Source organism: Rhinopithecus bieti, unplaced genomic scaffold, assembly GCF_001698545.2.
Source record: "Rhinopithecus bieti isolate Rb0 unplaced genomic scaffold, ASM169854v2 scaffold_30846, whole genome shotgun sequence".
Classification (NCBI taxonomy): domain Eukaryota; kingdom Metazoa; phylum Chordata; class Mammalia; order Primates; family Cercopithecidae; genus Rhinopithecus; species Rhinopithecus bieti.
In genome coordinates, this window is record NW_016814438.1 from 3,796,592 (window position 1) to 3,813,826 (window position 17,235).

A 17,235-nucleotide genomic window follows, 5' to 3' on the forward strand; every position below is an offset into this window, starting at 1 on the left:
ATGCCAGTTTTTTTTTTTCAAGAAAGAACTTGAGAAGTAGTTTCATAAATGTTTTCCAAAGATGTCACAAGATGTGATGACTATACTATGAATTTACTTAAAAGCAACACGTTTTTGATATTGAAAACTATGTGAAAACTATAATGTATAATGAAGTAACTTACTTTTACATAGCTCTTAATAGTTTTGTAATAGTTATTTTACATATATTTCATATGTTAATGATCAGATTTTCACATCATACACCAGAAGTAAGGCTTATGTTCAAATGAAATCACCCACTTACTTCTGGTGTGTAATGTGAAATGCTTCAAAGGCTTGGGCTGGGAAAAGGTAATGTGTGAGGAGAGAGTTCTAGTTTTTTTCTGGTCAGCTGGCCTGCCAGCCATGTAGCTAGCCATCACAAGTATCTCTTGATACCCATACATGCTATGGATTCTGTTAGGAACTGGATTACAAGGGAAGGTGGAACATATCCTGAGGATGTTTTGAAAGAGGTTTTTGTATAATCTCAGTGGGCATTCTTCGTAATAGTTTTACCTCCTTTGTTCAATCACCTTATTTTTATTATGTATGCTATTGTCATTGCTGTACCTTAGGGCATTATTTGTTTCTGTTGATTTTGGCCAAGCAGAAGTCATATTTAAAAGCTTTTTAGAAAATTTGGTCTCATGCACCCCTTGAAATAATTTCTTTACTTCCAAATATGTATTTATGGGCAAATCAGTTTGCATTCATCATAATTTTTCGTTCAGGATTGGGCCTTCCCAACAGTCATGTGAAAAAGTAAATCAGTTTCTTTTGATCACGAACTCTTTTAATTAAGAAGCGAAAGAAAGAATCAACAATAAACATCAAAACTGTTGCACTTAATCCTACGCACACATAAAAAAGAAAAATGCAACATTTAAAAATACTAGTTTATTGATTTTATGTTCACCATTAGGTATCTGTCTATGAAGAATATTTGAGAGAAAGGAAGTAGTTCAGCATAATTTTTTATAGGTAAATTTAAAATAGTACTGTAAAGTGTATTATAACTACTTTGATCCTAATCTAATAAGTACCAGTTAGAAATTCTTTCCACATGCCTTTGCAAAGGCAACAACAAATCCAGGTTTATTTTAACATATAGAGTGAATGGTTCCAACTTGTCATAGCACTTAATCTATAGACTATATGGGACTGATTCACAATAGAAATATCTTAAATAATCTGATGTCAACATTGTGCAGCATGGCATTTTTAGTTAGAAATCAGTGCAAGTCAGAGTTTATTGTTATACTTTAAACATTTAGAAACATTATTTCTTTTTGCCATTTGAGAATTCTAATCAATTCTGTGTGAAGGCATAAATAAATGATTTTATTAGTCTCAAGGTGTAGATTTAGTTTATCTATTTAAGAAAACCAGGCTATTTATTGATTGGACAACCTGCAAGTATTGAGTGAAAGACTTGTGATTATTCTTGAACATTTTTATATAAGTATACCTTAGTATATTAGAGATAACTTTAGCAGCAAATAAAAAACTGTTGATCTTGACCTTTAAACTATTTACTGGTTTTTAAGTGAAAGGTCTTTAATGTTAATTAGGTTCTATGTTTATTTTAATTTTAAAATTTTAATTTTACAGGTATGTAGTAGGTGTATGTACTTACGGGGTTCGTGAGATGTTGTGATACAGGCATACAGTGCATACCTAACTGTCATATCAGAATAAATGTTTCATTGCCTCAAGCATTTATCATTTCTCTGTGTTGCAAACATTCTAGTTATATTCTTAGTTATTTTTAAATGTGCAATAAATTGTTGACTATAGTCACCCTGTTGTGCTATCAACTAGTAGGTCTTACTCATTGTATCTAACTGTATTTTTGTACTCATTAACCATCCCCACTACCTTCCACCCTGCCCCACCACTACTTTTTCCAGCCTCTGGTAACCCTTATTCTACTCTCTATCTCCATGAGTTCAATTGTTTTAGTTTTTAGCTTTCATAAATGTTTGCCTTTGTGTTCCTGGCTTATTTCACTTAAAGTCCTTGAGGTTCATCCATGTTGCTGCAAATGATAGCCCTTTAAAAAAAAAAAAAAAAAAAAAGGCTGAATAGCATTCCTTTGTGTGTATGTACTGTATATTTTCTTTATCCATTCATGTGTTGATGGGAACTTAACATTGCTTGCAAATCTTGGCTATTGTGAATAATGCTACAATAAATGTGAGAGTGCTTGATATCTCTTTGATATGCTGATTTGCTTTCTTTTGGGAATATACCTAGCAGTGAGATTGCTGGTTCATATTGTAGTTCTATTTTTAGTTCTTTGAGAAACCTCCAAACTGTTCTCCATAGTGGTTGTACTAATTTACATTCCCATCAACAGTGTACAAGGGTTTCCTTTTCTTCACATCTTCTCACAGCATTTGTTATTGCCTGTGTTTTGGATAAAAGCCATTTTAACTAGGGTGAGATGATATCTCATTGTAGTTTTGATTTATGTTTCTCTGATGATCAGTGATGTTGAGCACCTTCTTATATACCTGCTTGCCATTTGTATGTCTTCTTTTGAAGAAGCAGCGTAATTGTAGTGTAATTTGAACTCAGGTAATGTGATTCTTCCAGTTTTGTTCTTCTTGCTTAGGATAGCTTTGGCTATTTTGGGTCATTTGTGGTTCCATGTAAATTATATGATTTTTTTTTTCTATTTCTATGAAGACTGTCCTTAGCATTTTCATAGGGATTATACTGAATCTGTAGATTGCTTTGGGTAGTGTGGACATTTTGGCAATACTGATTCTTATAATTCATGAACATGGAAATCTTTTTATTTTTTGGTGTCCTCTTTAATTTCTTGCATCAGTGTTTTATAGTTTTCATTGTAGAGATCTTTCATTTCTTTGGTTAATTCCTAGGTATTTAATTGTATTTGTAGCTGTTGTAAATGGGATTACTTTCTTGATTTATTTTTCAGAATGTTCACTGTTGGGATATAGAAATACGACTGATTTTAGTATGTTGATTTGGATCCTGCAACTTTACTGAATTTGTTTATTCTAATAGTTTTAGTTGAGTCTTTAGGTTTTCCATATCTATCATCTGCAAAGAAGGATAATTTAACTTCTTCGTTTCCAAATTGAATTTCATTTCTGTCTCTTGTCTGATTGCTCTAGCTAGGACTTTCAGTACTATGCTGAATAACAGTCATGAAAGTGGGCATCCCTGTTGTGTTCCAGATCTTAGAAGAAAGGCTTTCAGTTTTTTCTCATTCAGTATGATACTATCTGTGGGTCTGTTGTATGTGACTGTTATTATGTGGAAGTATATTCCTTTCAGGTTTTTGAGGGTTTTTATCATGAAAAGATACTGAATTTTGTTAAGTGGTTTTCCAGTATCAATTGAAATGAGCATATGTTTTTTGTTTTTCTTACTGTTTATATGATGTATCACATTGATTTATTTTTTCAAAAAACCAACTTTTCATTTTGTTGATCGTTTTTATTTTTTGTGTGTATTTCACTTATTTCTACTTTGATATTTATTTTCTTCTGCGAATTTTGGGCTTGGTTTGCTCTTTTCTAGTTCTTTAAGGTGTATTGTTAGGTTGTTTAAAGTTTTTCTGCTTTTTTGATGTAAGTGCTTATTGTTAGAACTTTTCTCTTAGTACTGCTTTCACTTAGTACTGATTTACATATGTTAAAAGATCCTTGCATCCCTGGGATAAATCCCAGTTTTCATGATGAATTATCTTTTACTGTGCTGTTGAATTTGGTTTGCTAGTATTTTGTTGAGGATTTTTGTATCAGTGTTTATCAGATATATTGACCTGTAGTTTTCTTTTATTGCTATGTCTTTGATTTTGGTATCAGGGTACTACTGTCCTCATAGAATGAGTTTGGAAGTATTCTTTTCTTCTTTATTTTTTAGAATAGTTTGAGTAGGATTGGTATTAGTTCATATAGTAAAATTCTGCGGTGAAGCTATTGGGTTCTGGGCTTTTCTTTGCTGGGAGACTTTTTATTACAGCTTCAATATCATCCTTTGTTGTTGGTCTATTCAGGCTTTGGAATTCTTCATGGTTCAATTTTGGTAGATTGTATGTGTCTAGGAATGTATTCATTTCTTGAAGGTATTCCACTTTATTGGCATATAGTTGATCATTATAGTCTCAGGAGCATTTGAATTTCTACTGTAATTCAGTTGAATTACATGAGTTGCACTGTCTCCTTTTTCATCTCTGATGCATTTCTGCATTTTGCTAGTTATTCTGGCTAAAGGTTTGTCGATCTGTTTATCTTTTCAAAAAACCAGCTTTTCATTTTGTTGATCTTTTGTATTTTTTGTGTGTATTTCTTTTATTTCTACTTTGATATTATTTTCTTCTGCTAATTTTGGGCTTGGTTTGCTCTTGCTTTTCTAGTTCTTTAAGATGCATTGTTAGGTTGTTTGCTTCAAATTTTCTGCTTTTGATGTAGGTGCTTATTACAAACTTTTCTCTTAGTATTGCTTTCACTGTATTTCATAGATTTTGGTTTGTTGTGTTTCCATTTTCATTTGTTTCAAGAAATTTTTAAATTTTCTTCTTAATTTCTTCATTGGTCACTCAGTGTATTGTTTAATGTCTATGTGTAGTTTCCAAAGTTCCCTTTGTTATTGGCTTCTACTTTTATTCCATTCTGGTCAGAGAAGAGACTTGATATGTTTTCAAGGTTTTGAATTTTTTTAAGACTTGTTTTATGGCCAAACATATGATCTTAGGTTCTTTTAAAAAAATTGCTTAAAAATGCATAGGAACCTAGTCTAAAAAAATTAAATTATATACAGAATTTAGAGGTTAAAAGTTGTACTTCAGAGTTAGGAGATGTGCCTTAAATAATTAGATTTTATTGTAAAGGGATTACTTGCAGCAATGCAGAAAGTGAATTTGGGATTTGGAGGGGATATATCACAGGTAATAGGGGATGCTGTTGCAGTTATCCAGCAGAGAAATGTTGAGGACATGACCAAAGCTTATGGCAATGATATGGTGGAAAGTAGGTTTATCTGAGGTGTAAGGATTGCTGCTTGGATGAGGAAGAGGAAAAACGCTGGAAGGTAAGCGAATTATAAAATAGGAAAAATGTGTGAACATTGAATATAAGCTTTGCAAATACTGAGGCTGATGTGCTTTTATGACATTCAGCTAGAGAAATAATGGGTATCAGTTGGGTGTTCAGAGCTCAAGTGATAAATCTGGGCCAGGGGTAGAAATTTAGGAGTTACCAGCCTGTAGATATTAGTTTAAACCACACAGGTTGATAGTGTTCTGTAGTGAGAATATGGAGATTAAGAAAAAGGGTTCCAAGTATGGACTGGAGAATCTTGATGTTTGAAGCATAGGCAATAGGAAAGGAGTCAGTAAAGCAGAGGCCGGAGTAGTGGCAAGAGGCGTTATAAATACCTTGTTAAATTTAGGGTCTACTATTAGCTGTCACACTAGCTGTCTGACTTTAGACAAATTACATAACTTTACTACACCTCATTTTCTTCATTATGAAAACTGTAAATTAACATGTGGGCCTCATAGGTAGGGCTGTGAGGATTGAATATGACACAGTGTCTTTCAAATGTTTTTGATGTGACCCAAAATAAGAACTGTATTTTATATATTATGATTATGTTACCATATATACATGTATATATATGTATATAAATTTCTCAGAAAAATACTTATCTTCCTACATGTGATATATTTGGATATTTTCTATTCTAATTTATGTTTTTAAAAAGCTGCTTTGACTCACTGATGGATAGCAGCCAGTAGTGAGAAAAAACATGAACTAAAATGCATGAGCACCTAGAACAGTGACTGATCACTTAGCAAACGCAAAGTTAAGAGTAGTGATTGTTGTTTTTAAACCAAGAGAGAAAGTTGACTAAAATACAGAATTTCAGTAAGGACAGCATTATCTTTATTGTTACTCTTCTAGATGTATCTAGTAAGTGAGAGGTAAAAAGTATTCATCTGCAGTCTGATGGTCAGTGGTAAGCTGCTAGAGAAATTTCTATAGTTGGGTTAGGGTAGTGGATTAAGAAATAAATGTGAAATAAGGAAGTAAGAGGGAGTTTAGTAAACTTGAGAAGCTTGAGAGAAAAAGATAGGGCCGTTTGTTAGAGGATTAAGGGTTTTTCTTTTCTTTCTTGTCCCCTTCCTACCCTCCTTCTCTGTCTTTCTTAGACTGGAGAGACTAGACCTTGGGAAAGTTTAAGTGAATAAGAGAAGATTGAAGAAGCAGACAAGGTTGATACATTGGGGAATGGGAACGAGAATAGAGTCTAAAGTCAGGTCCATAATGTCAACATTTAGGGGTACATTATTAAAATTGTCTGGGAGAAATTATTATAAATGGTTAGGAGGAAATTAAAATGGTTTGGAAGCCTTGCACATGTGTTTTAAGTGAACGAGGACTGAAAAAAAGTAGGAAATAGAAAAATCTAATGCTCGTGGCTTTCTAAATACATGGTCTTTCTTAAAATGTAATTTGATTTCTTATAAAAATAGACATGGAGCTGGGCGCAGTGGCTCATGCCTGTAATCCCAGCACTTTGGGAGGCTGAGGTGGGTAGATCACCTGAGGTCAGGAGTTCAAGACCAGCTTGACCAACAGAGAAACCCTGTCTCTACTAAAAATACAAAATTAGCCAGGTGTGGTGGCACATGCCTATAATCCCAGCTACTTGGGAGGCTGAGGCAGGAGAATCGCTTGGACCCGGGAGGCGGAGGTTGCGGTGAGCCAAGATCACACCATTGCACTCCAGCCTGGGCAATAAGAGCAAAACTTGGTCTCAAAAAAAAAAATATATGTGTGTGTGTGTGTGTGTGTGTGTGTGTGTGTGTGTGTGTGTATATAGAGAGAGACAGACATGGACGTACATGAAGCCATTATTCCTCAGAAGATATATACAGATGAAATGAGGCACTTCTGTTATTGGCAACCAAACCTGTGAGTTTACCAAAAATGCAAAATTTGTTCAATGAAAGGAAGTATTGAGATTGTTAGGACTGTTGCTTTCCTCAAAACAAATGGAAAAGATGAGAAAACATGGGTTCATAAATGTTGTGAATCATTTCCTTTGAGAATACAAAGCTTATTACACCAAGTCACATGACTGTGATCTGACTTTATTGGTAGAAAAAAATTTGCCTGCTCATTTGTTGAGTGTACTCTAAGAATGAGAAACTTGTGGCAAATCTGTTGTCATTTTTTTACCTGTCAGTCTTTGAGGTAGTTGTGCCCAGATAAAGAAATTACTCCAACACTTTATAATGAATATAAATTGTTTTAGTAGACGGCAAAGAGAAATATTGTATGGAGAAACAGCATGAACCTAAAATGCAACCCCTTAAGGTAAGGACTTAATGGGACACGATCATGTCAAAAATGGCCCATTGCCTTTCAAAACTTGCAATAAAATGACATTCTTAGGTGGTTTTAAAATGTGAATATTTTATTTGTTATTTTCACTGATGTCAAAATTCAAAAGTGGATGACATTCATATGTTATTAAATCAGTGGAAAACTCACACCACTAATACATTATTCATTGCTGATGGTCTTATCCTAGTTCTACAATAGTTCTCAGAGGTTCCACTGGATATAGTAGCCTCTTTGCCAATCAAGATGGTTGTTTGAACTTAAAATAAAGGATGAGCCATATATATATATGTAGCCTGGTGTACATTTCTAACCTGATGCAATTTTAACCTGTTAGCATTTTAAGGTAAATCAAAGTGGCACTGTGTAATCTTATTTCTCTCTAAGTTACAATTTACCTAGAATTTAATAGTAACAATCGTTGTCTCATGAAAAAGTAAATTTGTTTCATGTTTTATAAATTCTTTTATATTATTGACAAAACTTAATAATTCTTATAAATTCAGTTTGCTCTTTAGAAGTTATGAGAAATGAAAATAAATTGTTGTTGTTTTGAAAATGACAGTCCACAGATTTTAAAAAAGCATTTTTTTAATAAAGCATTTCTGTTTTGAGCAAGAAGGGTGTCTTATATATAAAATCTGTTACCTTTGCGGAAGTCTCAGCATATCAAACATTCATACATAAAAGAAATGATTATGATAAATTTCTAATAACAGTGGCGAGGTTTTAAAATAATTTGGGTATTTTTTTCCTTGACAATGTCAGTAATAGTTTATTAGTATTGGTGATTACTAGAGGGAGTTTTAGGTAAAACAGTACTCGGTAAATGTTTGAATGAATGATGCTCAGTTAAAAAAAATTTAAGGATTTGAAGTAAAATTTTAGCCTTTCAGAGTTTTAATTGACTTAATTAAAACATACATGTGTTTTAGGAGGTTCCATGGTAGAACAGAAATCATACAGTCTTCAATGCCATATATAACAGACCCCTCTTTAGGTTTTCACTCTACCACTTACAAACTCTGTGGCCTTCAATAAGATACTTGGCTTCTTTCATCTTAAATTTGTCATGGATAAAATGATCCCTGTGGCTATGAAAACTTAGAACAGATAATCCTACAAGAACATAATATTTTTAAACATTATTTATGTTTCCAAGCCCATCTTTAAAAGTCATTCAACCTATAAATGAATCTATAAAATATAGTTGAAGTACAGTGCCATTGGTACTGTAGAAACAAATAATATTTATGATAATATTTCTTTGGGAAAATACATTGATGTCCAGTATGTTAGCCCTATAGCAAAAGGACTGGGAATTATCCAGATGTGAGCTACTCCACAATCCCATATTTGGAGCTAGAGTTCAGCATGTGGGGGAATGAGGAGTGATGGGAAGAAGGACAGAACTGGAGATCTTAGTGGGAGAATGGTTAAAAACAAAATAAGGGCTGGTGCAGCAGCTCATTCCTGTAATTCCAGCACTTGAAGAGCTGAGGCAGGAGGATTGTTTGAGCCCAGGAGTTCGATGCCACCTTGGACAACATAGGGAGATCCCATCCCTACAAAATATAAAATAACAAAACTAAATAGGTTAATACTACAAATTGAGGAGCCAAAGGATTGGGATTATGATTTAAAGTGGAGCTTTTCCTTTCATTTCTCTTTTTTTCCCTTTCTTCTCAATTTCTTCCCCACTCTGACTAGAGGAATTTGGGACAGCACAGTAAATGGGACTGGACAAAAAGGGATCTTGGAGTGTAGAGTGGAGATTGGCACTTCAGAGCAGGTAGGGGTAGGAGGAAGAGGACAGGGCAAAGAAACAAATACGTTGGCCCTGAATTTGCAGAGAAGCAAAATTCTGCCATCCTTCCCTCTATTGCCAGCCTTACTCTGAACTAGTTGTTAGTGTATCCATTGAAAACTGGATTTAAAAAGCTAGAAAGATTAAAGTGAGTGATGAATGAAGCCAAACAAGGTATCCAGTTTTTCTTCATTATTCAGATCTTTCTGGACATCTTTTGTCATAACTAAATAAAGTCACAGGTGACTCTTAAAGTATCTGCAAGAGCTAGGCATGGTGGCACATGCCTACAGCCCCAGTTACACAGGAGGCGGAGAAAGGAAGATTGCTTGAGCCCAGGAATTTAGGGCTATAGAGTGCTACGATTGTTCCTGTGAGTAGCCACTGTACTCCAGCCTGGGCAACATAAAGGAGAATCTTGTCTCTTGAAAAAAAAGTATCTACAAGCACTTTAAAAAATTATTGTAGCCAAAGAGCTGCCATGCAGTTGGCCTTCTTTCTTTATAGTTGACTGTTTCTCTCTCTGCCTGTAAGGAAGGAGTGAAGGTGAAGAGGAGGGAGGGTTAAGAGGAAATGGTTGCTAGAAGCAGTGAGGTAAGAGGAGGTCTTCAGTGTTTATCTAGAGTAGCCCTTTGTATTTAAAGGATATACATTGATTTTGTGTGTATCTTCAATGTAGCTATAAGACATTATTTTCCCAGAATTTGCTAGTATATCATCTGGTTGGTAAATTACAAAACTGGAAATAACTTTTTAACTTTATAATGAAATACATTGATGTTTAAGGGATCTATTACAAACATTGACTTCAAGACCTGCCTATTACCCCAAGGAGTAGGTTACTCCCTGTCTCCATGTAAGGACAACCTTTTAATGGATGTCTTTTAAAATGAGATTTGAAGTTATAAACTTATTTGAATTTACTTTTAAACTAAATATCAGTTTATGTTTAAATAGCATTAGAGGATCCATTATATTGGTCAAAATAAGTGATTCCAACTATATAAACTTATGTAACTTTATACCTCAGTTTTAATTACAGCTAATTCTATTTCATTTAGGCTTGAGATGTAAATATAATCTGATTTTGAAAATGTGAGATTAAAGTTATTTGGAATAAGATACAATTTGCAAATTATAAATAAATACAGAAGTTGGAAGCTATTCGCTATGAAAAGATGATAAAATGCAGATACCTTAAAGAATTAACTTTTGGGTTTGTTCACTTAAATTATGTTGTAATATGTAATATGATTCTTTAAAATATTTTTTAATTTGGGAATTTATGATGAATATAAAAAGAATCCTTGAGAATGAGGAAGCTTCATATTGAGACATGATGCCCTGTGAATTAAAGTCAATAACTGGAGTTTTGTAGAGCATTTTAGAGGACAATGGCCTCAAATTAAGATTATATTCAAGTGATTTTTGGGGGGGCAAAAACATGTCTTTTGCTCATTGTGGAAAATTGAGCAAATATGACTGAAAAAAATAATAATTATCACCCATAATCTCTTCTTTCAGAGACAAGTAACTACCAGTTTTGTTTATATCCTTTTAGTCTGTTGGCTATGCCTCTGTCTGTTGGTCCTGCTTGCCCTCGCTCTTCCTCCTTTCCTCCCTCCTTTGCCCCTTTCCTTCCTCCTGTGCCCCTTTCCTTCCTCCTGCCTTCACTTCTTTCCTCTCTCCTTCCACACATTTATGTGTGTATTGGTGTATGTGTGTATATATGTCTTTCAGCTTCTCAAATGAGATTATATTATGTAGGCTATATGATTATATGCCTTTTATTTCCATATAAACCCTAGGAATGGATTCTGATACTAATCTTCAATTCTTCACTAAGAAACTGGTGATAACTCTTAGCAATGTTGAGTGTGACTAAACATCCAAACATTATATCCTTTCGAGTTCTGGTATCCTCTTTTGCATGCTAAGATGTCTGCTTCTTGTTTAAGGAGCATTATTACTAATCACAGAAAGTTCTTAGATGAGACTTTGCTGATACGGCTGCTCAAATTTGAAACAGTTAAATTTAACCATTTGCTTTACTACTTATGAGGCGCTATAACTCACTGGGCTATGCTGTAACTCACTGTGTCTTTCTCAAGCCGGAATCTTTCTATTATATTCTTTTATTTAAGTTCTGTGTCACAGGTAATTAAAAGACACTATAGTGTAGTTGAGAGGGAACTCTGGAATCCAGCTGTGTTGGTTCAAATCCTTCTCCATCTTACTTGTTTTGTGACCTTGGGTAAGTTACGTAGCCTCTTTGTGCCTCACATTTCTCATCTTCAGTGGGGATAATAATAGTACTTACCTCATGGGGTTATTGTATTGAATGTCTACTGCATAGTAAGCACTAAATAAATGTTAGTTGTTTTTATTATTTAAATCTAAGCTGCAAAGATCATATTTATATGATTCTATTTATCAAAAATATCCAGAATAGAAAAATCTGTAGAGATACAAATTAGATTGTTGGCCTAGGGGAGTTGGGGGTGTAGGGAATGACTACTAATGGGTAAGGGTTGTTTTTTTTAGAGTTGATGAAAATGTTCTAAAAGTCATTGTGGTGATGGCTGCACAAGTCTGAATATACCAGAAACCACTGACTGATACACTTTAGATAGTGAATTGTGTAATAGGTCAATGGTCTCTCAATAAAACTGTGAATATATTTTTAAATATAAGTTTGGCACATTCTTGATCAAAATTAAGTCACAAATTGCCAGATACAAACTGACCACAAGCACGTACTTCGTATGTCATATGTACGTCTAAGTCCTTTGCTAAGAATACATTCCAATTTAGTTTTAATATAAATTACATTTATAGTCTTTAGAAATATAATCAGTCAATAACTTGATTATATTTTGAGTGTATATTATATATATTTGATTATATATTGATATTGATTATATTTTGCAGAACAATTATTTTGCTGTATTCTGTGTTTATTTTGGGAAAAAGGCTTTTTTTCAGTTGGAATCACTTTTAATATTTAAATTAAAAAAGTGAGCACTGACTTCTGTTTTTTTAAACACACAGACAAAGTCTAACGCCACAATGTGCAGAGGAAAGGAGCTCCTGCCCTGTCTTCCACAGTCCCCATCCTGTGGCTGAAGCTGCAGCCAGTCTCTTTCCTCTTATACATAGGGATTCATTGTGGCCACTTTACACCACAGTTGTAATGCATTTTGTCTGTTTTACATTGTGTGCATGTCCCTCCCCGACAGCTCCATTCTTTAAGGAAAAAGAAAAAAGAAAAAGAAAGCAGTCATTAATAGTCAGGGATACATCCCTCCCACTGGCATCAGTTCCTACCCCACAGGGGAAAGTGAGATCTTCCAGTTAGGAGCAATTTTGTGAAAGGAGTATGTGGCCAAGTTGGAATGACCATCTGTGTGGCTGCACTCTGGTATCAGAGTGAAGACTGAGGTAAGTCAGGATAGCGTGGAGGGCACAGTTCCAAGTTAAGTCTCTTCATGAGACAATGTGGGGAGATTTCTCCCCACCAGGTTTAGATGGATCAATGTGCCAAAGTTAAAAAAAAAAAAATCAAATAATCAGCAGTTCAAACACTATTGAATTTCAAACTTCTCCCACCGAGACAACTCATATATGGCAGTAACAATCCAGATCTTTCCAGGAAGTGAAGGTAGAGCCCCTTGCATTCCTCCTGAGAGCCCTGTGTTAGGTCCTAGAAGTATCTGCTGCGATTGCTGCTGTTGCTCCATTTGCATCTTCTCAGTTTCAAAAACAACGGGAAGAACCAGGATCATAAAGGAAGTGTTCCCAATCCACATGGCTGCCCTGGAAAACCCGTACATTTTTTGAGCCACAAAGAGGGAGAGAAAGAAGAGGTTCGGGCCGCCGACCGGACCCTCTTCAGAAACATCACCGTCAGGCCCCATCATCTCTCTGACAAGGTCTCATCTAGCTCCCTCTCATCCTCCTCCTCCAACTCCTCCTTAGTCTTCTCCGCGTCGCCTTTTGATAGCAATTCCTCCGGGGACAGGGGTTCCCCTACGACAGTGGCGGCCATGGCTGTAGGGTACACCAGAAGTGGAAAAAAAGGATAGGGAAAAGATATTTCCAAACCACTGTGCTTGCCATGGATAATTTTTTAAATGAATGGCAACACAGAAGGAGATTTTATGAGTGTGTATGTGTATGTGTGTGTGTGTGCGTGTAGAACGAGAATACACATACACACACACACTACATATATATAATATCAGGTTACATTTTTTTCCTCTTCCATAGTCTATTTTAGACATTTTTGAGAGTTAGCATAGATAGCACAAATGGGAATTATTTGACCTTATTCCAGTCTACATCCTTAAAACTTCAAATAAAACATCCATATTTGGAGGCTTATTTTTCACGTTGTATGGTTTCAGTGAATGGGCTCACTGGGAGAGAAAGTATACCATCTATATACAAGTTCATCTAAAATTTACAGCAAAACAATATTTTTCCACCATTATCAATTTTCAGCAGATTTTGTTTCAGATGTGTGACTGAGTCACTGAGCCAGGAAAGTGTTTACCTGCAAAGTGAGCTAATAGAAATGGGAGAAGCTTTTAAGTTCTAAAATTTCAGTCATCTCTGTCTAGCGTCTTCCCTAGAGGAAAGAGAAAGTGGGTCTCTTCCCTTTTTTATTTTCCCTTGTTAATCACAAAGCCTCTTTGTACTGGTAGGGCCTTGATGGTGGCTGAGTGCTGGCTGTTTATCATGTTACTGTCATCCTCAAATGCAAAATATAAAGAGGAGGAGAACACAGCTTTGGGTTTTCAAGCTTTGTGACAGCTTAGGACCTCTGAATCTCAGCTGCTCTCAAATGCTTTCTAAAGTGATTTGATCACTGGAATGGATTATGCAATTTTTATGGTTTTGAGCTCTTTGGGCATGTTCAGAATAAGAATGATATTAAAAATCAGACAGTAGAGAACAATTGAGCTTATCAAGTTAGATTTCTTTTATTATCGCAAAAGCATCCAGTTCTATTATTGGAAACACAATTGTTATCTTAACTTCTGTTTCTTCCTTGAATGTTAAAAATATTTGTTGTATGTGATAATTCCAAATACTAATATTGTATGAACCTTCTTTGCAGGGTGTCATTGTAAGATATTTTCAGAGATTCTTATGAAAGATAAGGCTTTCCTTATCTCACTTTTGAAAACCACCAGCAACTTCTACTGTTATGAAACACGTAGAGACAATTGTTATAGCAAGCCTAATGTGTTGAAATTATTTGAATGATAAGAAGTTTATAATCATTAAAATTCTGGTCACTTTCCTGAATTTGTTATCAATTTTTTTTGGATTTGTATCACATCCCTTACAATTTTCTATTACATTGTAATGATTAATAAAACTGTGTGAGTAAATACGAGTTAGACTGATGGAGTTTTTACCTTCTTAAAATAAATAGGCCTAATAAAATAGGGCATTAATTTTTTATTGTTCTTTGGAAAAACAGAAATAGTACTGATAAGGATGAAAAAGAAAGTTTTTTTTTTTTTTTTTTTTTTTTTAAATCAAATGAGGTATCTCTCTTTATTGGTTCCTAATATGCAGTTGTTGTTAATAAACTGTTACAAATTTAAATGTCTGATGTAAGGGCTATAAAGCAGTTCCCAAACTTTAACAGGGGTCTTTTAAAAATGCAGATTATGATTCCGTAGGTCTGGGGTGGGATGTGAGCTTCAGTAGTTCCAACATGCTCCCAGGAGATGCTAGTCCTGGTCCTCGTGTCACACTCTGAATAGTAGAGCCGTAAGTCACATCAAGAAATAACTTCTGTAATTGTCTTTAAAATCTGTAATTTTTAAGAAATTCCAGAGACTTTAATTCCACTGCTTCTCTTGGCAACCTATTCTAGTAGTTTACAACAAGTAGAGTCTAGACATTTTTCTCAACATCTTAAATTTCTGTAATGGGAATTTTCTCAGTTAAAACAGAAAATAGCTATTCATATAATTACTTTAGAAGGTCAAAGATTATCAGGTCTCTTTCCCCTCCCTCTTACTTTCTTCTCAGCACCAACCTCCTTTAATAGTTCCATATGTGTATTTTGCCAAAATACATATTCTGCCTTGATTTATTACCCAGTTTTAACTACAAATCATCTACATGGGTTAGAAATCATGAGTCTGTTAATTATTTAGCAGATGAATTGATAAAACAGAGACTTTTCTTATCCAAAATTTCTCATTAATGTGTGAAACAAAAAAATTAGAAGTCTCTTCCATTTCTTTTTAAAATTTTGTTAATTGTATAAATAATACAGTTTTGTTTAAAAATTCAAACAATGCAAAAGTATAATAAAAATGGAAAATTCTCACCCCTTTATCTACCTCCCTCTTTGTAGTTCTCTTTTTTTAGTTGAAACCATCTTAACAGTTTGTATATATCCTTCTAGAATTCTTTTTTTTTTTGAGACTCATTTACACTGGAGTGTAGTGGCACAGTCATGACTCACTGCAGCCTCAAACTTCTGGCCTTAAGCAGGCCTCCCACCTCAGCCTCCCAGGTGACCGGGACCACATGTGTGCACCACCATGCCTGTCTAATTTTTTACTTTTGTTTTTTAGAGGCAAGGTCTCCTTGTGTTGCTCAGGGTGCTCTGGAACTCTTGGGTGCAAGGAATCAGCCTGCCTTGGCCTGCCAAAGTGTTGAGATTGTAGGCATGAGCCACCAGGTTCAACACAGAATTATTTCTGTACATACCTATGTACCTATGTTTATATTTTTAAAAATGAGATCACACATTATATATTGTTCTGTAGTGTTTTTCTATTTAATAATGCATCTTAGGATTCTATCCAAATGTCAGTACATATAGATCTGCCTCATTGTTTTTAGTGGCTTCAAAAAAAAATCTATAAATAAGTGTTTAAACCTTCTCAACAGACATTTATACTATTTGCAGGTTTTCATTGTTGCAAACTGTACAACCATGAACATTGTTTTTAAAATATCTTTGTGCTCCTGTTTCAGTATTTCTAAATTTTTGTTACTATTTGTATATTATTGATAGGTGAGATGCTTAGCTACAGATAGATTCTTTGGGTCAAATGTACTAGACATATTTAATGTTAATAGATATTGCCAGATTGGCCTCCAAAAAAGGCAGTATCCATGTATTTTCACTCCAAGAGTGCTTATTGATTCCTACATCCTAGTTCACATTGGGAATTTTTATCTTTTTGTCAGTCAAATCATCTAAAATGTAGGTAATACCTCATTTTTGCTGTACTTTGTATTTCTCTGATAACTAGTGAGGTGGAACACCTTTTCATCGGTTTATTAGCCGTTTCAATTTCCTACCCTCTACCTATTTTTTATTTTTAAATTTGTCGCTCTGATTTGTAGGAGCTCTTTACATGCTATTAATGTTTGTTCTTTTCTGTTATATTGTTAAATCAATCAGCTAGTATAAACACAACCACAAAATCTGAATGTCATATAACAGCAAGCCAGTTGTCTGGCCAGCTCTGTTTCATGCTGCAGGTCTGTGGGGGCAGTTGGGGAAGTTCAGGTCCCCATATCTTCATTTTGAGCCCTGAGATGAGGGGACAAAAATCTATGCAAGGAAGGCTGTCTTCATAGCAGTAGCATGAGATTTGTTTCTATTAACATTGTCTACAAAATATGGATACATGTATACATTAACGACTTTATTTCAACTTAGTACACATAAATATCTGCTCATTTACCAAGATTTTTTTGTGAGTATGAGTTGCCTAGGTGGAGTTCTGAGTTGTTTTTGTTTTAAGATATTGTCTTTCCAAAGCATTCAACTCAGTTTTCATGGAGGGGGAGGGAAACTTTCTTCCTTTTCCTTTTATGTAATATGTAAGCCAGTTACATAATTACATTAAGAAGTACAACTGACATGAACACATTTGGGGACAAATACAGCTGAGTCTTGACAAGCATATAACAACTAATATGAAGAATATGTGGTCCTATTTGGAGTAGTGTTTTATTTTTGAGTAATCA

The 17,235-nt window shown here is 34.6% G+C and overlaps 1 protein-coding gene and 1 pseudogene across 3 annotated transcripts in view; one reads left to right on the forward strand and one right to left on the reverse strand.

The window, feature by feature from the left end:
* Positions 1 to 17,235, forward strand: part of TMEM135 (transmembrane protein 135) — a 271,052-nt gene that overhangs the window by 192,990 nt on the left and 60,827 nt on the right. The window lies entirely within an intron of this gene.
* LOC108514557 (mitochondrial import receptor subunit TOM22 homolog pseudogene) lies at positions 12,804 to 13,370 on the reverse strand (annotated as a pseudogene).